Here is a 27,861-nt window from a genome sequence, read left to right as displayed (position 1 = left end):
CCAACTCTTCAATGACATGGTCTCCTGCATTACATTCCCTTCTTTCTGTTGTTTACTTTTCTGTTCATGGTCTGCTGTTTTTTCAGACACTAAACCTTTCCAATGGAACAGTGTGTTAGTATGGTGGAGCCTCAGCCTGTGAAAGCCACTATGTAGGCAACAAAAATAGAATAGTAAATTACTGAATTTTATTGCAGTTTCTCATCTTGGTGCTCCAAGCAAGGTGCTTGTCCAGAAGTATTTGTTGTGCATATTAATTGGGAAAACGTGAAAGAAAATGAAAAGTAAAAGATCCCTCATGTCAGTACTTCTTTTTATCTTACCCATTATCTGGTTTGTTTCAGCTGGATAAAACGATAGCTGTCTTTTTCTCTGTATTCTGACCCCAGAACAGGAGCATGCACATCTGGCTCCTCACTTCAGCTGGCTCAACCACATAGGGTTTTCTTCATCCCTCTGCTATGCTTCAATCATTCTTGCTGCTGCTTGTACTTCTTTGGCAGTTTCCTCAGCTTTATGCTGAGCCTTAGCACTCTTATTTCCTTCACTACCAAGGCAGAGAAGAGAGTACCTAGCTAATTGGTAAGTAGCTCGTTTTGACTTCACACATTGAATCACAGGACTGACACTGTGTAGACTCAATACACGGGTAGGGCATTATCTAATTTTTTATTGTGGAGGAGGCTCTGTAAAAGCTACGGCTCATACTACTTCATCAGCCTTCTACTGAAAAATGGAATGGGCTTAAAATTAAGTTCCCCTTACATAATGGAAGTCATAATGAAGGGTATGGCTCATAAATTTCAATTGTTAGATAGTCTCAGTGGGAAAGGTGACTTGACATTCCCATATTTTAAGGATTTAAAATCCAAATTCAATAATAATGGTAGAGGGTTTAATTATCAGCTTATATTAAGACTTGAATACACGAGGGGCATTTCCGCTCTTCTTTATCTGAGCCATAAGCCTTTGACTGAAGATTTCTCCTACCTCTGAAGTTCCTAATTCTAAATATATTTTTTATTGGTTGCCAGTTGTAAAAAGCACACCTTTATAGATGTATTTAGTCTAAAAATTTCCTGAAGTAAACTATGAAAAAAGAAGGTGAGAAGTGCTGTTTAATAGTTTTGTAAATGTTCACATTTACACAAAATGTCTTCCAGAAGCATATGACATGTAAAGCATTTTAAGAATAGTTAAAGAGGCCACTAAACGGCCATTAGGCAAAGTAACCAGTATTGCTTCTGTCAGAGCAGGGAGGAGCACTGATGGGCCAAGGGACTTGGAAGGGGAAAAAATCTTTGCCTTTCCCCTCCAACCTACAGCAACCCTTTGAGGTGCCCCAGAACTCACTGTACTAGAAACAGCAACGTTCATAATGGACCAAACATTGCTGTTGTTCATCACAAAACTGATGTGATTCATATTCATCTGTACAGTCTAAGATAGAAAGACCTTCTATTTCAAAAACATCCCTGTATGGCTAAACTATTTTGGGGTATGGGGTCTGTGACTTTCTTCAGGTTTAGAAAGCACTGATTGCATTGTGGGCACTACTGTAATATAAATACATAGTAATTGCAGTAGTAAGAGTGTAACATTGCAGAAAGTGATATTGTGTTTGTAACCACTGCTGAAACAGAGGTAGTGAGTGATGACCATGTTTAGCTAGACTGCTGATGCAGGAATACAGAAACTGGAAAGATATCAACCAGCCTGATTTAAGACTTGGAGAGAGTACAGAGCTGCGAGATTGATAGCATAGAAAGGAATCTTTTGGTTGAGGTCCATGGCCTGCATCAGAGCTTTTGGGATTGATAGCACGCAGCACTATCAATCTCACAGCAGCAAATGGGACGACTATTCTCCATGAAGAATGGGTGATATTAAATACCCTGACATCCACTAGATTGAGAACTGCAAAATGACTGAGGAAGAGTACATGTTTGTAGAGATAATACGGTGCTGATTCTTCATGTAGTTTGTTTTGCACCTGAAAAGCATCAGTGGCTACTCCAAGTTCAGCTGTAGAAGCTGCAAATTGTACTGCAAATAATAACAAAAAGCATAAAAATGTACAGAAGGTAAGGAATATATAAAGGAGAGTGGCTACTTCAAAAAAGTGTCAAAAATAAGCAATGCTGCTTACTGTGATCTTTTTAGCATTTTCCATTTGGATTTCATTGCATATTTTGAATATTGCATCCTGGACTTTTTCATGCTGTATATTTTGCTCAGAAAGCAGTGGCAGAAACTGTTTCCTTGTATCTTGTGTTCTGATTCTCTGTGTTTTATGAGACTTGTGAATAGGAAAGCTAAATCTGCTTTAGGTAGACATGCTGTGCTTCAGGTCTGTGGAATTACCAGCACGAGTTGGCTTGCATTTATTATTTCATATATCTATTTAACCCAGCCCTATATTCTCCTCATCAGTACCATCCTATGGAACACTATTTCATGAGAAAATTATAGTTTACTCACTCTAACATTTCAAGGGATGGGGAAATCACTTTTTCCCAGTGTGGACACAGTTGCCTTAGCAAACATTGCTGCTCACAGCACTACCAGATGCATTGCTAAATGAGCAAAAGTACCTCACGTGTGAAATGATTTGCATAACAGCAATCCACAGACAGAGCCATTAGAGGACACAACCCAAGCAGTCAAAACTATTGTTTCCTTCCAACAGTAGAGAAATGTATGAATAATAGGGGAACACCCCTGAAATTTGGAGGTTATTTGCTACTGTAAATCCTTATCATTATCAGTGTGTTTGATTGCTCAGCATAGAATTAGGGAACGTAGGGCAGATAATTTGAAAGGATAGAATTCAGGGGAGATATCCCTGAGGATGGTATATTTCCACAAGGCTTTATATAGATGGTACACAGACTACTAGTAAGTAAAGGGTAGCTCACCTTTTATGATGGTTGAGGCTCACCAGTGACTCCACAGGAGGGATCTCCAACAAGAGACCCTTCCCTGTTGGTGGTCAGCCCTTAAATGGGGTCTGGGAGAGGTGGAGCCAGACTCCACCCCTTCCAATCACACAGGTACATTGCCTTCACCTGTGCTCCTGTGGCTGACTCAGTGCTCACCTCAGGTGATCCATCAGTGGTTCAGGTCGTGATTCAACAGTTCCCATACAGGGAATAAGTATCAAATTTTTCTCAGACAAAATGTTTTTGTTTTTTTAAAGTTCTATTCAGAAGTCTGTGAAAACCTGACTTTACTTTGAAGAGTAAAGAGTGAAGGCAAATAGAAATGTTTGCATGAAGTAAGAAGTAGACAATTGCTCTTGTTGGAGAGAATTCCCAACTGCAAATGAAGTGTTCTCAGTTTTTAATATTAATGTGCAATATTTTCCTTTGTATACTTCAGCATTTTCCCTAGGTTTTAGTAATTTTCTTACATCTTGCTTTAGAGGAGTATAGAATTAATTTCTAGAACTGCTGGGAGTTTCCTTGATGGTGTGACTCTTCCCTTAAACCCTTTTGGAAAATAAGAGGATCTTAAACTAGGTGCACCCTGTTTTAACTCATGGCAAGTTCTCATTTCTGGTGGTTTAGGACTGAGCTTGAATGAAAGGATGGTAAGCTATAAAGACCATATATTTTATCTGAGAAATCAGTATTTTGGGTGTGATTAATAGCACTTCCAAATGTTAAAAATGCTGATTTATTGTTCAGACTTACTATACAATATGTACAGAATTTTGATGGGAAGAAATATTTTTTAAGTATTCAATTTTTTGTGAGGAAAATTAAATGGCTGTTAGGGGTTTATTTACTGTAATATACCATGGAAAATCGAAGTACAGGTAAACTCAACTTTGTGTACACACACGTCCACGAAATCCATGAAAATGTGAGGCCAAATACTCGGGGGTGAGTAACTGCTGGTCTAATAGTTTGATGAGAAAAATAAACTGTTGCTTTCTTGGTCATTAAGGAAGATGTAGAGGTAATCATATTTAGATTCTTAGAAGGTGTTTCATAATAGTCCAAAGGGGATTTTGAAGTCAGAGGTAAGAACTAAAAGTAGCTGAAGGAGCTTTAGTGCTTGTGTGTCACAAATACAGACTGGGGAGAGGCTGATGCTGAAGCACAAACGTTGCAATAGTGTCAGATTGTGACAGATTGAAATAATAGACCTGTGCAGAGGAAGAGTGTAGTTGGCATCAGCAGAATATGCCCTTTAATTATAAACTGAGTCTCCATATAGTAATGCTAACATCAACTGAGTGCATAAAGAAAAAATCCCATGTGTACAGTGCAGCTCATTTGGGAAGACATCTAGATTATGGGACCTACCAATGACAAATGAAATTCAGTCCAGGTAAATGAATAAACAATGAAAACAATAGCTATTCATAAACTGGAAAATGTGCTGATATCTGGACAAATAAAGCAATCTGGGTATTTCTGCATTAAAATAATCCCCAAAGTATTCATCCCAATGTGTACTGGCAATGAAAAACAAATCAAGTAGTGGAGTGAATTGAATTACTTGTCCTCTGCAGTATAAATCAAAAGGAGATCCAGGCATTTTTACTGCTCCATATGGTAGAGTTGGCCATTATCTAGAGTACTGTTTATAATACTCACATCAAAGTAGGAAACTTATTACTGGAGGAGGCGAATCACAAAACAACCCAAAACAAGGAAACTGTTAATGTAATCTTTGCTAACAAAGAAAAATAAAATGACAAGTCAAGTTAGCAATGGGGAAAGAGCAAATAATAATTGAATTTATCAATCCAAATCTTCTAGTCAGTGAAGAAAATCTGAATTTATGAAAACAGAGAACCAAGATGAAGTTTCAAATAAGCTTCATATTGATACAAAATTCACATTTAACTATGTGTCTTATCCTCATCAGTAGTAAGCTAATGGAAATGGCACTGTCTGTCGTTCTCATGCATGCCTGAAACATATAAAAAACAAGCATACTAACTGAATGAGCCCGTGAGCTGAATGCAAGGCAGGAATGTATGAATGTAGATTTGTCTTCAATGTAAGTTCTATACAACCAAAAATACCAACAGTTACAATGCAAGGCTTATGCATGAATGAAATTAAGTCATGGTAAACATAATGCTGATTTTGTCTTTAATAAAATATTCTACTTCTGCTCCTTGGATTTCCATTTAACATTACCTAACCTTGCATAATATGTTTGTACAGTTCTAGAATTTACAGGTGGTTGAGCTTGGTTAAGAAAACTGAAGGCTTTGATCCGGATCTGCACTGTGTTGCAGGTTTGCTTGATTATAACTCTGGAGGTCGCTGGGCCACTCATATAAAAGGAACAACTCAGAAAACAGGAGAAATCAGGCGAAATGGCCAACACCAAAATGTTAAGGACAAACTAAATAATCCTGCCAAGAACTATCCAGCATGGACAAGCATAGGCATTAGCTGAGAGGTTAATCACAGCTATCCAGACAGAGATCTTACCGTGTCAGACTAAGGGACTCTGAGGCCCTTCCACCTTTCTACTTTCAAACTGTCACTTGGCCTCTTCCTTTAAAAACTCTTCAGGCATCCACCAGTTTGGTTTGTCATGTGTTGCCTTCATGCCCAAGGGAACACTACCTGAAACAGTTTGCTGAGTTTGCCTATTTTGGATTTATAACTTCAGGTTTAGGTTCATCAAAGTATGCAGTTGGGAAATATATTACCTTCCCTTTCACTACACAGAGCAAAAGGAAACGTGGTGCTTCCAAATACTGTGCTGCTTTTTCTATGGAAGCATTTGGCTTATACAAGCCCATTACAATCAGAATGAATTTTAAACATGTTTCCACTGAGCATAATTAAACATATCAGAGACTCAATGAATTGTATTGTCCTATGCCAGCCTAAAGACTGCATGGAATAAAATAAATGAAAATGGATGTCAGAGTGAAAAGAAATTAACATTTAACACCTCTATTAAGATCAATTAAAAATGTGTTGTTGTTCAATGTATTTAACAATGTTCAGGAGATGTAAAATGAAATGTGTCACTGGTTAAAATTAAAACAGTGAAATGCTGCTAGAAGTTCAGAGCTAATATAGCTAACCTGAGAATATATCACAATTCTAGCAGCAACTTGATAATTAAGCCTTTATTTCTAGTGTAAAACCTCTTGTGTATAATAGGACACTGGAATTTCTGTAGGTGACATGATAAATGGAGGCAAACATTTCTATTCCTTATTTGCAGACATTGTTTAAAAAAACCAGAACAAACAAAGCACACAAAAAAAAATTGTAGTATTAAAGCTCAATTTAGTGTAGTGCTTTGTATTTCCAACAGTAATATCTGTTGTTTTTTTTGCATCAATAAACACATTAATCAAAAGGAGGAAAGCTGAAAACATTATTCAATGATCCAATAACATTGTATAATAAGAAGCTAGTAATGGACAAAACTGATGGATGAATGAGAATAGTGATAACATGAAAAAGGTAGCCTTCCAAAACGCAGCCACGCTGCTTATGGTGTTTGAATGAGTTTCAGAGTTTAAGTATGAAAAATTACTCTACGTTAACCTGTTTCTAAAAGTCCTCTGAGTTCTTATGATATAAATTTATAGCACAGAGCTTGAATACTGAATGGATCTGTACCCTCTTTCTGACATGAGAGAAACTCTAACTAAAACATACCATATGTCTCTGAGAAGTACATCAACTCCTTCCCACAATTGCTAAAGATTCTTGGGATGCTTTTGCAGTGCAGCATAACTGAAGAAAACACATTAAACATTAGATAAAGATGTGACTGTCCAACCTTACTTATGTACTTCTAGGTGGCTTTTCATGGATCTCTTTGCTATTAAACAATATTTTCATTTGATTTTCTGGAAACAAGGCTTATGCAGTCACACTGATTCTATACAAGCCTGCTAGCAGCTTTCAAACACATTGACCAGCTGAAGTAGGTGAAGTAATCAGTGATTGCTTGTAGATGTTTTAAAAAGTAGGTGGAGGAGTAAAGAAATGACATTTGTCTATGGGAATTGATTACATGGGATCATATAATTGTCCCACTAAGAACAGTTTGAGTAAATCTGTACTAAAAATTCAGACCCAGACAAACTCAATTCTGACAATCATGATGGATTCTGTTCCTATATGATATCATGTGGTCTTTACATTGGTCTGTATGCACACTTCACAATATGCAATCTTCACATTCAAATGAAGGGAAAAAAAGGCTTACTAACTGCTAGGCAGGATAAAATCCATCCAGAAAAGAGCCATCTACTGACATTTTCCAATTTCTGATTAAAATAACTAAACCTTATTTACACCAAACCATCTAAATTTAAGTACATTTATTGATCTATCTCCTCCAGCTCTTTTAAAACCACACATAAGCACACATGTCCCTTTAAATATACAATTTTAAATTATGAAAAACATTTAATAAATTTTTGGACTACTGGAGCATAAGATCTTCCATTGGATTTTGTTACCAACAAGTTCTCCTAAAATTATACTAATCCTAAAAAGCTGATGCAATGGATTTTTTACTCCCCAGAAAAATCAAATGGAAAGTTTCTGGTTTCAGTGCAACTCTATTGACTTCCATGGATTTTCTGTTGATTTATGTGAATATAAATGAAATCAGAGAGGACCCGGTAGAATATGTTGTAGTTTACACAAAAAGGATTTATTGCAAGGACTCATCAAAAGAATTTTTCAACATAATTTATAGAGCTGTTTGCTGACTATAACTGACCTTCAGAATTGCTATTAAATATTCACTCTAAGGACTGCTCTGTATATTTAACTAAAACCATAGTTTTGAAAGGTTGCCCAGCACGTTTCTACCTGCATCCATTTTCCTCTCAGCTTCAAAGACAAAAATGAATAACTAGGAAATGCACATCTTTCCCACCTTGAATTGACAGGGAAAAGTCCAGTAATTTTTGATGAATGTCCCATTACATGTCTTTAAATGCCAGCCTTATTCAGTGTGCTGGATTAAGTTCTACTTCATTCTTTCCTGCTTCTGTGATGTATCCTCATAATCATCATGTTTCAAAATTGGTCCTGACTATGTTTGTTAGCATTAACTAAATACTGATGGTTTGTGTACTGTGGTTGAGGTCTGTGCATCCTTGTGAGTGAAAGCAGAAAATGTTCCCTGTGATTTATTAGCAAAAAAGCTTGCTTTATCCATATGCTAGTCAGAATATGATACTGCCATGCTTTGGTAGGGTAAAAACAACCCTTAGAAAAAAGCTAGAACTTATTAGCTAATCCTTTTCAAGGATGCTTTTTTTTTCCCCCCACAGCCTAATCAAGATAAACCCCAGGAGGGAAGGAGAGGTTTGTGAGATGGATCTGTGCCCCGTGTGGTTTTTCAAATGGATTAGAAGTCCATTTTATTAACAGAGTGCAGTGTAGTATGAAATAAACCTGAAAGTGTATGGTTTTGCTCTGCCAGAGAGCCACAGGTTGACATTCTGCTGTAGTTCTCCTGCTCCCAGCCTCCCTCAGCCAAGCTTTTCAGCCTTGGGCTAACAGCTGGACCTTCCTCATCCCATTTTTCTTTTTTTGAGGTTACAGCAGTGCTGTGAGTTAGATGGGACAGTAGTGCCATAGTGACTGAACCAAACTGATTGTCAGAGGTTGGAGCATCTGCTGCCTCAGTGATGGCCAGGTACAGCCTTAAATGCCCATAGAAAAATGAAATGGTGTTCCCCATGTCTGTTTCCTTACCATGGATAGCATACGACTGTGGCAAAGATGTTCCTTTTCCAGGCAGCATCTCCAGCTCGTGTAGCCATTTCACATCCCCACTGTGAAAAAAGAACAAGCAAACACAAAACAAACTCACTTTGTTACTTGCTATTTTTCAATTTCATCTCTGCGATCAGCGTAGACAGTCCTTGGTTGGAGCACACCAATTATTTGTAAAATAAATTGTATTAGGGGAAACTTTTCATGTGCTTTATTTTGTTTTAACAAAATTGCTTTCACAAAGAAGCAAAACACTCCTCAGTTTGTTCAAGAGCAGCAAGTGAATTTGTAAGATCAGTAAGTTCCTGTGGATCTGCTGTGATCCTGAGACTATTCCTAGCATTCCGTTTTTTCGTGAACCTCTGCTCTTTCCCTCCCAGCTGCCATCAGGAATCAGTTTCTCTTCCTTTGAGGTAAGAACAGCATAGCATGGCTCCCATGAAATGCAGCCTTCTACCCACATCAGGGGAATGCCAACATGGATATGCATTCAGGCAGTTCAGAACATCCTTACCCACAATGCAAAATAAGCCCAAGATTCCCTCACATGCATCAGACAGAAGATCCCACGTAACTCCCTGGATTTCTGTGATATTTCTTAATGCATCTTACAAGTGCTTCCAAAATGTTTTAAATTAAGTCAGTTGCAGCTGCTCTGCCAGGAATTCACTAAGCACTGCAGCCACTGAAGCAATTAAAAAAATTGCACAGAAGGTAATTAAAAGCCTTACTGGTTCTTGCTATTAGACTGACATTTTAAATGCCTCTAGATGTTTTATTGTGCCAATAACCTATTTCCCTAGTCTCAAAGAGAAATACAACTGACATCAGTAATTTACTAAAGTATTCTACAGGTATCATATCGCTCCAAGTAGAAATCTATATTAAATTACCACAGTTTCCTGTTCTGCACAATCCTCGCTGCACAACTTTGTGAAACAGTGCTTATTTGTTAATGGGCATTAGAGCTTAGGCTCTTATTCTCGTTCCCTATTGTGAGCTGCGTAATATTTGTGTTACTTGTACACAAAGCAGTGCATTCTGGTTATCACATGGGCTGGAAGGATTTGCCTTTTACTGCACAGCACCATTGCAGAAGCCCGGGGTAACTGCTCAGGGTGATTCTCTGCAGCAATGAGCTTTGCCCACGAGTAGGGCTGCCCATTGTGGGACTCCACCATTCACACGGACAGCAAAAACGGAGCTGGGCTTCTCTTCATGTCTCCACCCTCACCTCCCGTGCTTGCAGACATCTTAACAGAAAGCTTAACAGAAAGGCCTTGCACTTGGCTTTGTTGAACCTCATGATGTTCACCTGAGCCCACTGCTTGAGACTAGCTAGGTCTCTCTGGATGACATCCCATCCCTTGGGCATGTCAACCATACCCCACACCACAAAGATGTTAAAAGAGCACTTGATCCCACTGGCCATGTCTTATTAAAGATTAAAGAGCACTGGTCCCAGTACCAACACCAATTGTCACAGATCTCTACCCACACATTGAACCACTAACCACCACTCCCTAGGTAAACTATAGTTTCTTAATGATAAAATTAAAAGAAATTCTGCTGATATGTAAGCATAACAATCAGAATTAATGGTGAGCTTTCAACTTCTACTCAATTTTTTCCTCTTCTGAGCAGCTGAATCCTTAGCCTTATTACTGTGTAAACAAAAGTGCTTTGGAAGGAATTTCAGCAATAGACAAACCCACGTGCATTCCTATGGCCCATTAAAATCCTACATAAACTAGCTTACTTTGACCTCTGAGCTGTCTTGTAGGATTGATCAGCATTATATGAAACATGTCTCTACAATTTGCATCAACTAGGATGCAAGATGGCTAAACTCTCTTGACACTGATCTCTGAAGCCACGTCTAACTCTCTTTTTTTAATGAGGCATTGAATTATTCCATACAGTGAGATGCCTGTCAGTTTGTAGATTAGCTCTGTGAATGCTGTTCCTCCACCAGACAAAAAAATATCAGTGGGACCGATCAGGCAGATAATCAGTTAAACTCGAGTAGAAAACAAAAACAAATACACTGCTGAAAATAAAGTAGATATTTCAGTAAGTCATATAATGAAAACGTGACGTGTGAGTGCAGTGAGTGACGCTACCTAAATAACAGAGTTAGTTTTACATAAAAAATTAACTTCCTAGAGAAGGAAAACTTAAGTATTAGAACACATACACCCATAGTTTTCCCTCATTTTGCCACAGACTTAGCTTTGAGTCATTTAGTTTCTGCTCCCTGTTTTCCACTTCCCATGACAAAAGAGAAAAACAAGTTTTTTTCCAACTTTATCCTGAAACTTAGAAAATATATTTTTTAAATACTATGGTTGTTGAGGAGAAATGTGGGAAGGTTGCAAAAGTCCACAAGTGAAATACTTCCCATGGGAGACAATAATACTAAAACAGTGATAGCAATGTATTTTCCTCCAGTTGCTAAGACTTTAAAAAGTGCTTGCTCAGGACACTGATGTCTCTTTAAAAGCATAGTCTGGGTACAGAGGCAAATCTTCTACACACTGCACCAGGCACAGGCCATTACCACTAGCCCTACAGCTTCTCCATCTATGCCCTGCAAGGTGCACCTCCTTTAGGCAAAGATGTCCTGATCTTGTAACATTAAAACATCAGCACTTTGGCAGCTGAAATCTACTCCGTTTTTTCATTTAGAATATGTGTTTCTATTGAACTTAATCACCAGTTTGCTGCATTCTGGTTTTGTTACCTCATTAGCTCAACTCTCTTTGTGAAGCCATAGGTTAAAATATATTAATTTCTCCATTCACCCAGCTATTTATCCTGGCCAGCACATCACTTCCTTGGATTAACTTACATTTGAAGGAGTTCTCAGCTCCTTTACAGAACTCTTTTTTTTTAAGCTCATATTCTACAGAGATCTCCAACAACAAGTTTTCACTTGAGTCAGGGTGCACCGGGTCAGCAGTAGGGGGAGGGTTGAATCCTCATTGCATCAGTGATCCCATAGAGCCTGAAAATGGTAAAAACAGTGCAGTAAAAAAAATAAATAAAGGGGTTTGTTGCCCTTCCTAGCAAAATCCTGTGAAATTAGACTTCAACATTCAGTTGTCTACATACAGAGAAAAACAAAAAAGGCTTCTGAGAAGTACTGGTTCCTACTGAGCCTTGTACCATGGAAATGAAGCCTACCTGAAGAAGCTGCTCCCCAGCTGTGTGTAATAGTTCTCACTGCCAACAGTTCTCTCCCTCCAGCCCAGTGGTTGGGCTGCTTGTAGAGTTGCTCCAAGTGGGTACCTTAGCCTAGGCAGCTTAAATAGTGATGGGACCTCATAAGGAAGGGGGGGGCAGTGGAGCTGGGTTTAGCTAGGGATATGTGCCTGCAGCTGAAGGGAATTTGGTTCTACAGGGAGCAGAATCCAAAGCTCTGAAATGGGTGTTCCCATCTAGTGAGTGATGTGAATGTCTGAGGTGAAGTCTGATGCTTCAAAGCTGAAAAAACATTTTACCTTGGAACCATTTTGATGATTAAGTTTAACTGAGTAATGATCTAAGAGTGTTTGGGTGGAAAGCTTCGCTGTTTTGGTGGAATTGTGAAGTTGTGAGCTAATTCAGTGACATGCAGTGTAATTTGTGATGAAGGTTATCTGCAATATCTAACCTTTTAGTAAATGCCAGCTGCATAGTGACTGTCAGTTTTCTCAGATATTACACTGCAGAAGGTTCTATCTGGCGGTAAGAATCTATTTAATAAGACTCTAATGGGAGGTGACCAATATCTGAGTATTACAGATTAAAAGTGACAATGCTAATTGACTGCAGAGGTATCTACATGAATGGAGACCAGAAGAATCATTTAAGTCTAAATTAAATTGGACTGATTTGGTATTTGAAAAAGCATTATGTTCCTCTTGTGTTTGGCAGTGTGAATTAATTGTTCCGTGTGTCAGAAGGAACTGGTTCCCATATACCAGTAGATAGGTTAACATCAGTTGGAAGTGAAGAGCATTAATTTGAGGAATTTAGAAACACATATTAGTCGACTAAAATTGCAAGTGTATGTGGTGTGTTGTATTTTATATCATTTTAATGTTGAGGAATGAAATGGCATTTTGTATGTGCAGAGATGGCTCTGCAGAAAACTTGTAATTTGGCTGTGAGGGTCTGTGATTGTTAGAAAAACAAATGGGAAGCACAAGCAAGTTTCTTCTCAGAAGATGTAAACGTAAGCCCCTTTTTTCTTAGCTAGGTTTTCAAAACACGTTTTTCAAGTAAATAAAGTGTGGAAATAGAAAGTCACATCTATCTCTTATCAGAAATAGGTAGGATCCTTAATAATGAAATGATCATACATGGCATACAGTGTCTGATCTAAAAAAAAACCAAACAAACTAATTTCTCTAATCTTTGGTGTGCAAAAATCTTAATCTCCACACATATTATGTGCACAGAAAAAAGCTGTGTTTTCATGTCTGGGTGCTTTAAAAATCCATGCTGTTTTTTTTCCTTTTTGAAAATAAATGTTAAATATCCTTTAAAAGTCTTAAGCTAATAGAGCAATGTTACCACATATTTTTTGCTATGTACTTCAAGATAGTATGGGACAGGATTGTATAGGGCCAAGGGGTTCAATCCACGCCCCCTCACTCCCCCAAATTTAATCAAATTCTCTTCAGTAAAGGGGAAGGTGTTGTAGATTGCAGCAGCATCAGTCACCTTGCCAGATTTTATTTTGTTTTATATAAAAACAAGCATTTAATTTCTCTCTGGTTGTTTTCAAAATCTATGTGAACACAGGAAAAAATTGCCGAGGAGTTCAACACATAATTCAGTGGCTTAATGCAGAAAACTGTTATGTATGCGCTTAGCCTCATGCAAACAATTTCTGTTGGAGCTGGAGGAACATGTGGCCTGGTTCAAATTACATGGATCCATAAGTCTTTGCAAAATCATCTGCTTAGCATCTCTGGTGGAAAATAAAGAAGGAAAGAATCTCCGTAATGTTTCAGGGATATGCACTGCTTTCCACTGACCCTGCTCTGTCTCCAGCTTATGCCTGAGAAAGCATGCAATGTACTCTGTGGGACATTGCCAGTGCAAGGAGTGATGTAGAGAAAAGCAGCAAAAATAATAATGCTCAATTCTTTGAAATACTGTAATTTGGTGTTACTGTACAATTTTCAGATTAAGTGTAGCGTAATTTATCTTTAAGGTAGCAGCTTTTAGGGTTCTGCTTATGGAATGCATAGGATTAAGGTAAAATGAAGACTTAGTGCTCGGACATTAGATTACATTTGTTCTTATTCGATAGATGATAGATCATGTGTATAACTGCTGAGATGTAAGATAATAATGCACAGTTATTTGAACAGCATTCAATTGGGGAAACATAACAAAATAATCGGCATGAAAATGAACTGTAGAATGCACTGGACTTAAACATATGACCTAATTCCTTCTTCATGTCAGTTTTAGGCAAATATTGCTGTCGCTATACAAATAAAACCCATTTCTGTGCAACTGGCCCTTAGATAAGTGAAAATGTTCAGACTTCTGCTCTGTGGTCTTCAGTTTGAAATAAAATACACAGCATTCTTCTGGCCTTTTATTTCTTTGTAGCTCAAACTGAGCCAGTTGAGTGCTAAAGAAAAAAGTGTGCAAATGTTTGCATAAATAAAAATTTGATGATAACCACCTTTGAGGTCTTTCTTTTTCTCAAACTGAAAGCTTTTTGAAGCTCTTCTGCATAATTCAGTCAAATACAGATGCTGTACAGCTGCTATTTGTCTCTGTTTTTCAGCATCTCTTTTTGAAGCCATGTCCCTGCACTCCGCTCATTGGTAGCTCAGCTTAGCACTCTTGAGGCTTACATACCAAACTCCAGTTTGGGACTTAGCATAAAAGCATAAGCAATCTATAAACTGCCACTTGCTCATTTTTTAGTATTGGATTTTTGTAAACTGGCTAAATTAAAAAGCAGTTGGATGGATTTGTGTGTATTCTGTAAAGGCCAAAATTCAGCATGTTTTATTCTAAAGTACCAACTGACTGGTTGCTGATGTGGGGAATAGTCACCTGGTTTTCATTCTACAGGTCCCCGTGCTTTACCCTCTCCTTTAACATGTCTTGTCTAAAGATGGAATTGTAAGCTGTGCTTCTTGAGACATTTTATGCTGAGAAAACGTAGTACGCAGAGGTTCTACAGGATAATTAGAGGCCTGCAAGAATTAACTGAGTTATTTGACCAAATCATGACATTGACACCAACATTTATCAAAAGAAGCAAGCCTTTGCCTGCTCTGAAAGCTCACCTGCTCTTGGCTGGGCTACAAGTTGTGCTTCTTGCAAACCAGCTCTCGTGCAAATAGTCTTGACAGTCCTGTAGCTGCCTACTGAACATGACCTCTTTCTCAGTTTAAAACAGAGGGATGTTTCATGTCTCTGTATGTTGGCACAAGATATGATTGTGGATAGAAGCAAGAATACACGAGCGCAAGTGAGAGATCTGTATGGAAGTGCAGGGCATTGTTCCCCAAAACGATGGTTAGTAAGCAGTATGGAGATTTAAATAATGCTACAGAGCCTAAATTGTAAAAGATTTTAGCTTGGGGACTTCTAATCTTTTTTAAAAGTATTATCTTAAAGTGAATTTAAAGTAGATATCACCCATTATGTCTCTTGTAATTTTGTGGAGGGGAAAGAAGAAGGTGAAAGACTGATTTTTCAAATCACCACAATGGAGAAGAATGTGTGTCTGCACGTATTTGCACAAATAGCTCCAACAGAGAGTATACAGATAAATCACTTTTAATATTATCGGATACATCAAAAAATAGTTCTGTTGTTTTTTCTTTCAGTTTTATCTATATAGGTATCCATTAAAAATAGGGTTTCCTTTTAATATTTTTAAATGTCAATATTGCACCCAAATCATTTTTAACCTCACTGCAGAATCCATCCCTGTCAATAGATATGAGTGACTTCAATTTTTTTTTCCTTTCCAACATCTTACCATTTTGACATGTAAAGAAGAGTCATTTTGTAAAATTCTAAACTTTTACAAAGGTAAGAAGTGGCAAAATAATAACAACATTTGTCTTCTGTCAGGAAATATTGACATGGTATTACTACAGCAAAATTGGTTTGTGTTGTGAAGTGTGTCTCATAGATAAATCAGGTCTGAGACTTTCTTAAGGTAACTAAATTGTACCTTTGTACTGATACATATAAGAATATCAAAACACAGTATTTGGGTTTTTTTTCTTTATTTTTCAACCAAGGGCTGGATAGGGGCAATTCAGTTTGTGAAAAGCTGTTCTTGCTCTTTATCTGCCTTCACTCTTTTTCTTGATGCCAGTGTGATTGAATGTGTTGTGAGCACACAGTGCATGCCTCAGCCTCATATACAAACAAGCAGTGATGAGATAACTTGCAGATTTACAGACAGATGCCTTCTCTTTGTCAGTTTAATTGCATATCGTTTCAGTATATTAGGACAAGCACATCTATGTTTCCACATAATTAAAATATAGGTGAGACACGGGTAGCCGAAATGGCTTTGTAAATTTTTTATAGGCATATGCTGTTCATCAGCTTCTGCACTGAATACTTGTGCCTTGTTTCTATGCCTCTGTGAAGGACTTGCAGAAGATTTGCAAAGTGCAGCTCCTTGTGGTCATGCTTTGCTGAGAATTGCTAAGCTGACATCTGGCTGAGCATCTTCTTGCTCCAGGGCATCCTCCATGCCATCCTAGGAGGTGTTGGCCACTTTGCCAAATGCATGGTGTGAACTGGTTGCTCTGCAGTACACCAATGGTTTTTCCCCATGAACTTGAGAGGAACAGCAGCATGCTATTAGCAGTTCTTCAATACTAGAAAATATCCATCTGCTCTTGGCACAACTGTTTGTCAACATATAAATAGCTCTGCTAGTAGCAAATAGAGCAGTTTTCTGCATCTGCCTCATGCTTTCATTCCTCTCCATGCAAGTAGCATTTGCAGTTTGGTAAAAGGAATTAATATAGCTGCAACAGTATCAGGTTTTTTTTTGTTTTTTTTTTTTTAATATATCTTACAAGGAGTGTTTTCAGCAAATAAATGGAAACATGAAGATTTTTCTTTTTGTCATTGGATTGTACTTTCTTATTCAAAAAGACAGAGAATAAATCCGATTGGCTGTGCTTAATTTTGCATTGCATAATAAGTTACCTACTGGAGTTTCTCACAGCTTTTCCATTCACTTGTATAGAGGCTAATCCTAACTGAGAAAGGAACAAGTAATTCTGTGGCCAGTGGAACTTGCAAAGCTCCATTCCCCACAGCTCCATGTGTTCCTCTAGTGCCTAATAGCTCGGTTGAGTTCACACTACAGGTTCTCCCTCAGTAAGATGCCCAGATTAGTTTCCTTCCATTGGACTTTCTGCTCTCACAGAACAAGTAGAAATTTACACTGTACTTAACACAATGTGCAAATAGCAGGCTTTTTTCTTCAAAAGAAAAATAAAAAATAAAACCATTGGTGTTTTAGAGCAGCCTCAGAACTGCATTTTACTTTCTCCTCATTCACTGATGATCATAAATGTCATCAGATTTGTAGTGGTAGTACTTAAGAATCTGTAGTTGCCTTTAGTTTTGCATTTGGTCTTTCTGAAATACAGCAGTAATTTCAAGCATGGGGAAGAGGGAAATAACCGCTGTTTCCTCAGATATCAACATATTGTACCTGGGAAACCATTTCTTTTCTAGGATAACCTAGGCATTTTGGAGTGGAGATGATGTATTTTCAACATCTGTTACAAAGAATTTTTGGAATTTCAAATCCTGGGGTTCAGAAGCCTTCACGCCTTTGACAGGTGAGGCAGAAAGCACTCGAATCCAATCCGGCTCACTAGTAAAGAGAGAGCACTATATATTTTGCATCCAGGTCATGTCTGCATAGCAGAGTTTGAATATTTTAGTTTTCTCCTAATCACAAACTTGTCACATGCCACACAGGTTACTTCTTTGATTTATGGGAACCTGCTTGATAGGATAGTTGATGCTTGTCACATCATTAAGATAACTGTGGTTTGGGAGTTGCTCAGCTGCTTAATAATATACTGAAATATTTGTCTGCTTTTATTTCCCTGCGGTAGTCAATACTAACCAGGAAGATTTTGCCAGCAAATCCTAATTCTCGTTCTAATAACATCAATAATAATCAAGGTTATTAATGTAGTTGTCTAATTTACCTGTATTTATGTGAACTGTCATATATCAGTACATCGCCAAACAGCATTTCCTTCCTGTTAGCAATTGCTGCTGGGAGTCTTGGACAAGACACACTGAAGCCAACTCATCATAACTCCATCTCAACGGAGAGAGGGTGATGGTGTCACTGGTTGTGTGCTCCTTCTCTCGTAGTACCATTTTCACAGAGCTGGAAGAATTGAGGAGTTCCCAGTGCTTGAACCCCACGAACATCCCTCTTTGTCTAATTCAAAAGAAAAAATATTCTCTCATGTGCAGATGAGGAAAGATTGGGTTGTTGGAGTAAATGTGATGCTAGCAGGCTGACGGTTTGGCTAGGTTCATTGGCAAAAGTCAGTGTCTGAGGTGACTGTCAGTACATGAAGAAAATGTAGTTTTTCTATTGGTATTTATCAAGACTTTTCTCTGATTAAAGGCCAAGCACAACATCATTAGATGTGTGAGGGCACTGCCTAGATTAATAAACGTGTATTCAATTTATCTGGGGGCAATAGCACACAAAAACTCAGACAGGAATTTCAAGCTGTTTAGTGAGTTTCTTCCCCTCCTTGCAGCTGTTCCCATTACCTTGTGAATGCCTCTGTGGACCTAGAAGGAGATGGATACTATATGGGAGGTTGTTGTTTCAGGTGAGCTGGCATGAGTAGGAAAACAACTTCCTTCAGTGTATATTTTTTAGTGCAGAAGGAATGATGGAGCACAAAAGCTGCTTCTTGCTGATAATAAATTAAATATATGAATAAATCATCACTTTTAACACCTATACATACTGAGATGAGCTGTGATCCTCCAGATTTCCTTAAAATCACTTGCACCGATCTCATGAAGCATGGGAACGGTGAGCAGCCACTTCATAGGAATGGAAACAGCAAAACCAAAAGAAAACAAAAGAAGTAGTTAGTGAGTGATAAGGACGTTTTGTGTTGGTCACTGGGAGCTTAGTGCCTCTGAGAACTGTGCCCAGGCTTTGCTTCTGGAAGTTTAAGCACATGTAAATCACGCAGCAAATCATTATAGTACTGACGGGCATTCAGAGCCATCACAAGATTTCTCAAGCTTTTTCATTACTTTCTTTTCAGGGACTAGAAGCAACATGAATTAAATAATAGATTTTTGTAACAGTAGCCACTTTTTAATTTTCCCTATGACAACTCTCTTTTAATTTCTCATTCACTAGCAGAGTCCTGTGCAGAGGCATTGTACGGATGCTGTGGGCAGGCTGCACCAACGCATAATTCACTCCATACAAACCGGAGCAGGAGCCGAGCTCTGCTTCACAGTCAGCAGAGTGGGCAGACAATGCCATACAAAAAAAAAAAAAAAAAAAAGATATTAGTTTTAAAGGCAGAGTGTGTTTCTTGAATGGATTTTAGTTACCTGTTACTTTATGGTTTCCAGAAAAGAAATGATAAATATGGTGTGCATTTTGCAGGGTTCTGCAGGATGATCCGTACCTGTCCTGTGGCAGCTCTCTGCCTCGGGATGGTGTAATGATGCTATGGCACTCGTGCCAGCAGCTGATGGTTTCAGCACCTTGATGCAGTGACAGCACGCATCCCTTTTTACTGAAACCATGTGCTAGAATCCAAACCTAAATTCAGCTATTATTCACCTAAATGTACAGCCTCATGTTTCATTCAGGCTTACTTCAGTGGGGTTGTTTCTCACTGATTGCAGCTGAAAGGCAGACAAATCAGGCTTGTTATGTTTAAGGGCTGTGAATATTTTTATTTTCTTTTTTTTTTTTTTCCTCCGGTGGACCTGATGCCAAAGTGGTACCATTTCCTCCAGAGTAAATGGGGAGCAATCACCTTCCCTTCTTCGTCATTCACCCTGCCATTAAACTGGGCTCTCATTCATCGGCATGATGATCGAAGCCTGAGCCTCCAAATAATCAGAGTAACGCAGCACAGTATTTAGCAAGGCAGCAGCTGAAACACAGTCCCTCATCCCTGTGTGTGCCCCAACAGCAGCAGGAAGAGGTTGCTGTTGTTTCTCTCTCACCCTTTCTCCTGTTCTGCTTGTATAGAAACTGAAGGAGGGGGAGAATTTTTCTTTAACCAGAAGAGAAACTTGGGAGTCAAGTCACTGTAATGGGAGATGGAAGGTTTGGTCCTGCTGGAGAGATCAGGTGTAGATCCAAATCTCCATGAGATAGGTGGCTGAGGCTGCTGGAAGGCTGTTCCTTGTTAGGAGGCAGGTGGGGATCCTGGCTTGGAAAAAGACAGTGTGAGGACAGAACAAGGTTTTATTTCAAAGAGGCAGTGGATATTAAATGTTTAGGAGGTGTGAGTAGACCAAACAAATCCATGGAAAACAAATATTTGAAGGTTTAAGGAAAATGCTATAGTCAACTTTTTCATGGAAAGCCTGGGCCTGTGTCAGGAGCTGCACCAAATTTCTGCCTTTCCTCAGGCTGCTGTCAAAGACAGAGCAATGAAACACAGCACACACGAGTATGGGATTGGGGTGTTTCCTTCTGCCTCTGCTCACCATGAGCCCTCACCTTGTGCTGGGTACTCCCACAAGCTTGAGTCCCCACAGGCAGTGCCTAGTTGGAAAACCCCATAGGATGTACATGTGAAGTCTCACATGCTGCTTGGCTGTTCACAGGCACAACTTCATGCCTTTGGACATCTCATATTGCCACAGAAGTGCTCACAGACCTGGGAAACCCCCAGAGATAGGGAATGACTGTCTGAATCCTTTCCTGCACTCAGCATTAGGAAGCTCCCCAAGGTCACCCCAACGTGCTATAGTAGTCTTACCTTTGGTAAATCTTGCTTTTTATTTGTGAAATCCCTAGCATAAATAAAGTCTGGTTACTGTAAACCTAAGGCTTCACAGACATTTTTGTCGGATCATGGTGAGAACAACCTAGATGTGGTTTGCCAGACTTGGAATTATAATGTATGTCATCAGCAATGTAAGTTGTTGTAATTTACTTCTGACATTAAGATCTTGCTTTTGGGCATATAGTTGCAAATGTATCCTATTCACTTTCTTACTTTTAAATGCCCTTCATGTTTCAGTAAGACAATCCAATCAAAAATAAAGACCAAATGCACTGTAAAACAAATCAAGCATACAAACAATTCTTAAGCATTCCTCTTGTAGTTTCAGTTGCTTGCCCAAGGCTTCTAAACTTCTTAAGCTATGTAACCATGGAGCGTAGAGAAGTTTTCAAAGGAAACATTTCTATCATATATTTTATACATTGCTCAGGTTGGAATATATTAAAAGAAAGCCACATATGTAAGAATTGATCATAAATTCAACCAGTTTGATCTAAAACCCACCAGTACAGAACATCCTCATTTAGAAGGGTTTCTTTCTGATTTTTTTATTTTAAATAAGTTTTATGACAATGCTATGGATGCGACTAGTTGTGCTAAGTGATATACATCTTGTGAGGAAACAAAAATCCACCAGAAGAGATGCTTTAATTAAATGATTGTCATAAAGCTGATTTTTAAAGCGATAAAAGTCATGGATTCTCTGTCTTCAGCCTCAGGCTGGATCCCATATTCCATGTGCTTTCCTTCAAACCAGTCCATGTTCTGCGTATTGGGGCAGAATTTGTCTTTTCTTGTCTTTCCACACCCCACATACAATAGCACACAGTTTTTATTTTGGTCAAGGATCCATGGAAAACATTCAGAAACCCACGGCAAGGCTTTTCTCTTTATAAAAGCTTGATATCAACCCATGCCCCAGTGGCATGGGGAGCACACACAGAGCACCTCTCAGCCCTCATGGTCGTGTGACTGTGGTCCTTGGATTCCTGGGAGCCCCACCTGGTTTCACAGAGCATCCAAATTTCTCCATTGCTTTTGTCTGGTGGGTGAAACAGACACTGGAGATATTTTTATTCCCATTGTTAATGGTTTATTTATTTTTTTTTTTTTACAAATTGGAGCATCCCATTAAAATCCCTTTAAAACTCAGGAAGAAACTAGCCCTTTAAAAAACAGCCTCAAGGAAAGGATCGTGGGGCCAGGGTAAATACAGGAATCCTAACTGAGTTCCCTGGTTTGGGATCTAAGCTGAAAAAGAAGCAGATGAGCTTTTCACTGTGTGATAACCATCCTCCTGCCCTCCTCAGCTGCAAATAATTAAATGAGTTTCAGTAAGTGTGACATAAGATCAGCTCCCATGAGCTTCCGCCAAGGAGCACTTATAAGGCATGAATTAAATAAAGGTTGAAGTACTTTTAGCCAATCAGCTGGTTTCTCACACAGAGACAGGAGCTTCTTCATTTAGGAACCTGACATTTTGTGCGAGTTCTGCCGAGCAGAACAGATCTCACCAGTTAAGGCGGTAATGAAGGAGCGATGGTGGTATTTGCACTTCACTCGAACGTCGGCATAAATTCTGTTCCTCGTGCAGAGCAGTGCAGCTTCCCTGAAATAAAGCATATTTCAGCCTCATTAACCAATTTAAGATCTGAAATGAAATGAGATAAATTTAACCTAAATCCATCTTGCCCAGGCTGGCATTAAGAATTAGCATCTCTGGGTCTGCAAGGCTACTGGAAGTGGCCATTCCTGGAAAGTAATCTTTCCTGAGGTTTTTTTTTGTTTTTTTTTGTTTTTTTTTTTAATGGGCACAAAATTTTAATCAGATCAGACACATCCATCTTGCTTTGTGAGTGTTACTGGCACCCATGGAAACTTGCAGTATTCCTGCACTAGAGTTTCAGGCAATCATTAAATTTTAATGCATTCAAATGCTACATTTACCATTTAGTCACTAATACAGAATTAGAACAATAAACACGATTATGAAATAATTACTGCACATCAGAATAACCTTTATTTCTAACACTGCATTTCAGGCATGTTCATACTACACAATTAGAAGCGTTAGAATGTTTTCAGTTTGCACCAGGATGCCCAGCCAAAGCGGAAGGCTGAGACATAAAAATGGTAATTAAATCCTTGAGAGGAGGTTACGTTGGTTGTGTTATTTGTTGTGAGGATGGCATCGTTGTTCTCAAGGCTCAGCCTTCTGGAATGGGCCAAACAGGTGAAGTTTCCTCATAAATTAATTTTCTCTCAGCATCAGTACGGCCAAATGTAGTACTGGAAATAACCTGTTTCAGAAGGGTCACCTCTACATGACACCCCTGTATTGGTGTCATAAAAATTAATAGGAAAACTTGCCTTAAGCTTAATTGGTATTTTAATGCCTACATTTTTAAATTACTTGAACACTTTCTTAATTAAACTGGAACATTAAAAATGAAACTGCTTTTTATTTTATGCTGTTTTCTTCGTATTAAAATATTTCAAAGATAATTGCAATCCACATGGAAGGGTGGCTTTTTTTATTTTTAATAGAAGCATCTTGTACTCAATACTTCACATTAATTATAAGAAAGAAACAACTGGGAACAAAACTGTAATGGGCAGTCCAAAGGCCAGCAGTGATTTCACCCGAATGATTGAATTTGGCAATTGTTTCCCAGGTGTGTAGATCTTAATCCCTTTGTGGGTCAGTATTGCTTCCACTGCCTGTATCTCTAGCATCTTCACGGAGAGATGCTGCTGTGGTTGTTAAGACGTTTGGGGAAACTCGTGCTTTCCATCAGTATTGTCACAAGCTAAAGGTCCAGAGACCTTAAGCTAATGGTTCAAACTCATCTTGGCAAACCAACAGAATGAAAAACTATACCCCATATTCCTGCTGGTCATTTTCAAGAAAACAAAGCAAACAATAAGATTTCTCAATGCCAATAAGGTCATTCTTTCCCTTAGCTTATGGTGTCTGTGGATAACTTCTGACATCTTCCTAATGTATGGATCATTTATTTTGTGTTTATTACGTGCTTTAACAGCTCGCCTGCTCCTGTATCCTCAACACACCATCATGAGATAAACAGTGCTCAGCAAATAAACCACGTACTTGTCTTCACCTGCACCATTGCAGTTAGGTGTGGAAACGTTATTGAGCTTAATGGATAAATCTATTAAATGTTTTCAAGCTATACATGCATAGTTGTTGGAAACAAAACACTAACTGATTGCAGTAAAGAGCCTTTTATGTTCCATATAAACGTAACTCAGCCCTACCCGGAGGAGCACAAAGAGGAAATGGGAACTGGAAGAAAAAGGATGTGGTGAACCAGTGTTACACTAGTGTGAGCAGGAGCAGGTCCTGGCATCTCTCCCATGCTCTTCAGGCAGGGGCCAGGCTGGGGGGTTGCCCATCTTTTCTTCTGAAATCATTTAAACTTGGCATTTCCTTAAAGTACATATCACTACTGCCAATTAAACGACTGGATCTTTCTTTTGGTTCCATTAGAAATTTCTTTTTCTTTTATTTTGACTTCTAAAGGCCCAGCTTCTGAGGCACAATACTGTGTATCGAATGAAGCAAGCAGTTTGCAAGGCTGAGCTCTGAAATTACAAACAACTTCTGATTTTGTAGGCAAGGAATTCTCTTCAGAGGAATTTATGCTCCTCTGTCTTAAAAGTGGAAACAAAGTGGACTTTCCATCATCCACTGAGCTCAAAGCTCTTGCTGTCCTTTTTCTTCTAAAAATGTGTTTAGTTATATTTTGTTGTTGTTGTTTGTTTTCAGAATAACCAGATCCTTTTCCAGGGAGAAGCAGGAAAAATAGACAGAAATGAAGGAAAGATGGAGCCAAGGTGGATGCTCCATGCTGACCACATCACAGGCAGAGCTGCCCCAGCTCTGTGGACATCCTGCTGCCCTCAGCATTGCTGCAGCAGTATGGGGTTTGCTGGTCCTTGTGGCCCTTTTTCTTACCCAGGAAAACAGCTCAGGCCCTGGCTCAGAAAGAGCCTCCCAATTAATTGCGCAGCCGCGTCAGTGCTCTTTGATGTCGCTGCTGTGAGCACTGATAAAATTTGAGGAGCTTTATTGCATGGAAGTTGCCACAGACAGTTATTCTTGTTGCCTGTGTGTCAATACCCTATCGAGTCAGCAATTATCCTAAACCCTCACTGCAAGCTAATGCAAAACAAAGGAAAAAAATTCTCAGTAATCATTTCTTATAAGACCCTTCCACTGCATCCCGCTCCCCATGCAAATTCCCATGCATTTGCTGGCTTTTATAGAATTCTCAGAATTACTAGGCAGAAACATCGTTACTGCTAGATACTCCAAAAACTTCAGCGTTTAGTCGGGGAGGACCCATCCATCCACAGACACCTATGACCACCCAGCACCACCGACAGAATTTGCCATTCTGCACCACACCGCATCCTCTGACATTTGCAACAGCTCTGCAACACGCCGGAAAAAGGTTCTGCATTTACAAATGCCACAGGAGTGAGGATGAAGCAAGTGAGCAACAGCATCCAGCTGTTGGAACCAGCAGCACCACGGAGCAGGGGGCAGGGGCTGGGATTAGCATGCTGCTCACACGCTCACCGCCTTCTCTAATCACAATGCAGGCATTATCAGCGAGCAGCGAATCTTTGTATTATTTCCAAGTTTCCCCTATTGTCAGTCATTGTGACAAAGTGCAGGACGATCTGACACAATGATGAATCACTCCCGACATTGAGTTTTCACGGAGCTGTCAGGCGATCTCAGTAGGCTGCATCACCTGGAAATGCCACAAGATTCAAACACAAGAACAAAAGCAGAGTTTGGGATCAACTCCGCTGACTCGGGACATGAACAGGGGAGTTAGAGGGCTGGCTCATGGTCTTCTCATCCACAGATCTCTGTGTTCTTCCAGCACGACCGAAACCGCAGGGCTTATTAAAACATCTCACATGCAAATAGAAGCGTAGGTTATTTAGGTTTTTAAATTAAATTCCCGCATGAATGGATTCGTACTGTGCTCACTTATTACGGTCTTCTGTCCAAGCTGCAACTCCTATCAGATCATAGGGTATTTTATCCTAGCATTTTGGGTTGTATATACAAAAATGAGCTTCTTTCCATTTCTTTTTCCTGCCTGGCAAAAATATCTCACAGGCTTTTCGTCTTCTCTATGAAGCCGATAAGATGGAGCAGTGCTGGCAACTGATTGATGTATAGTCAAATGCAAATACGTGTGTTTAAGTACATGCCTTGCCTTCTTGTGTATTTGCTTGTTGGTGCTATTGTAAGTCCAGCCCAGAAGAACATTGTTCTCTCCCACATTATTATTCACAAAGGCAGCTTTCTGAGTTATTTCTGCTCCCGCACAATATTCATGATAGCAATTTGATACCTTAGCAGTTTCAAGGTTATCAAGTGATTGAAAATCCTAGTGCTTACTTCAAGGTGTAACATATAAACTCCACTGCCATCCATTCTAGTAATATAATAGTTTTTCTTAATGCCTTTCATGAACCGCTGATTTAAAGTGTAAGCGAACTTCAGAAAGGGCTTATCAGCCTCAGACTCCATCCGTGCTGTTCATGGTGGAGCACAGTCCCTTGAGTTTGTATTGCTGCATGTTGCACTTAAGCAAGCAATATTTAATCTCCTTACAAGATATTGATGCATCAGCTCCAGAATGAGGACATTAAACCACAGTCATAATGAATAACAAAGAAGTGGTTATTCAGCTCTTGTGCTGAAAGGCCAACACACCTACAGGATGAATCTCACAAGTGAGAAGTGCAGATTGTAGATCACAGCACTTAACTTTGTGCCAAAGAGCAGCTACAGAGCCATAGGATGCAGCAGCATTTGGTGATGATCACTGCATGCTTAATGAAAGCACTGAAAAAAGGGCTATCATTTCTCAACCTGTTTCAGAGGCTCCCAGTCACCCACCAAAGTTTTTGGCCTTGGATGTTGTTTTGGTGGTTTGTGATCAGTGGATGGTGTTGCTTGATGGAGTTTACACGGTGGCATCTGCTTAAGTAACAGATGTCTGTGCCACTAAGGTGCTATGTTCCTGCTTTTTATATATAGAGAAATTGCTTCTCAAAGAGTTTTTATTGTCTTTATGCAAATTAAAATACAAAATTCCTCTCCTTAAAGCATCCTCATTATAACAAGAATCTTAAATAATCATAAATACATATGCAGTCCCATAAAATCTTGCTCTTCGGATATCAAGGAAGCTCCTTCTGCACTGTCAATTGTGCATGAAATTAGTTCTTATTTCAACTACCAGTATGAAGACACTTGCTTTCATTCAGCAAAGCCCCATCGGATTTCTAAACAAATAGTGCAGAATAGTTGTTTGTGCCAAAGTATTTCAAGGAGGAAATTTTGCATTCTGTTTTTTACACAGCACTGAAGAGGAAGATAGAGCTCTGTACTTATTCCCTAGAAGCCTAGTGAAAGGAATATATATGCTTTTTATCTTTCCTTTGCCAGCTTTCTTTAGTAGACAAGTGCGTGATGTCTTTACGGATGCATTTCTTTTTTAAACCAGGGATTGAAAACTATGAAGAAGTCATGCCTAGAAAACGACACACAGAGATGCCAGCCTGCTCAAGACCAAACGTTAAATTAACTGAGTCCTCGCATTCTTGGTTCACCTCATGTAACTTTACACCAGATGTGACCCGAGTTCCCCCACTGCAATAGATTTCCCATCCATTTTACTTCCAGAGGCAAAGGAAGAACTTTCTCCTTTACTTATGTGTGGATGAAGGCAGCGCTCCATAGCAAGGCACCATCAGGAAGGACAAAAAGGAAGAGCTGGATGATACCAGACCCTGAGGCAGGTGAGACTACACTACAGCAAGATTCCTGGAGATCTTCTCCTATAGGCTCCTTATTGAGGGACAGCAGCCTCTGAACTAGATAGAGCAAGCAACCCCTCACAAAGAAGAGACTAAAGATATGCTAAAACCAGCCTAGTACATCTACCAGCCACTTCCTGGCCCTTTGCAGGAAAAGGTGTGTATTTTAATCAGCATTTAAAAACACCTGCCCATCACCTCCCCCCAGGCAG

The 27,861-nt window shown here is 39.2% G+C and overlaps 1 long non-coding RNA gene across 4 annotated transcripts in view; it reads left to right on the top strand.

The window, feature by feature from the left end:
• LOC136057979 (uncharacterized) overlaps positions 1-27,509 on the top strand; it is a 46,361-nt gene extending 18,852 nt beyond the window's left edge. For 2 of the 4 annotated variants that reach the window (XR_010623095.1, XR_010623098.1), the window contains exons 2-4: positions 17,478-17,584; positions 18,536-18,610; positions 24,567-24,999. This is a non-coding gene — a long non-coding RNA (uncharacterized LOC136057979). Of the gene's footprint in view, positions 1-17,477; positions 17,585-18,535; positions 18,611-23,820; positions 24,108-24,566; positions 25,000-27,336 lie in introns of those variants that run through there. The other 2 variants (XR_010623096.1, XR_010623097.1) reach the window with 2 other exon arrangements.
• The last annotated feature ends 352 nt before the right edge of the window (positions 27,510-27,861 follow it).

This window comes from Cyrtonyx montezumae, unplaced genomic scaffold (assembly GCF_038088225.1).
Source record: "Cyrtonyx montezumae isolate F1298 unplaced genomic scaffold, pur_monq_1.0 scaffold_7, whole genome shotgun sequence".
Taxonomy (NCBI): Eukaryota; Metazoa; Chordata; class Aves; order Galliformes; family Odontophoridae; genus Cyrtonyx; species Cyrtonyx montezumae.
The sequence above is the reverse complement of the archived record's forward strand: the minus strand, read 5'-3'. Positions and strand labels throughout refer to the sequence as shown.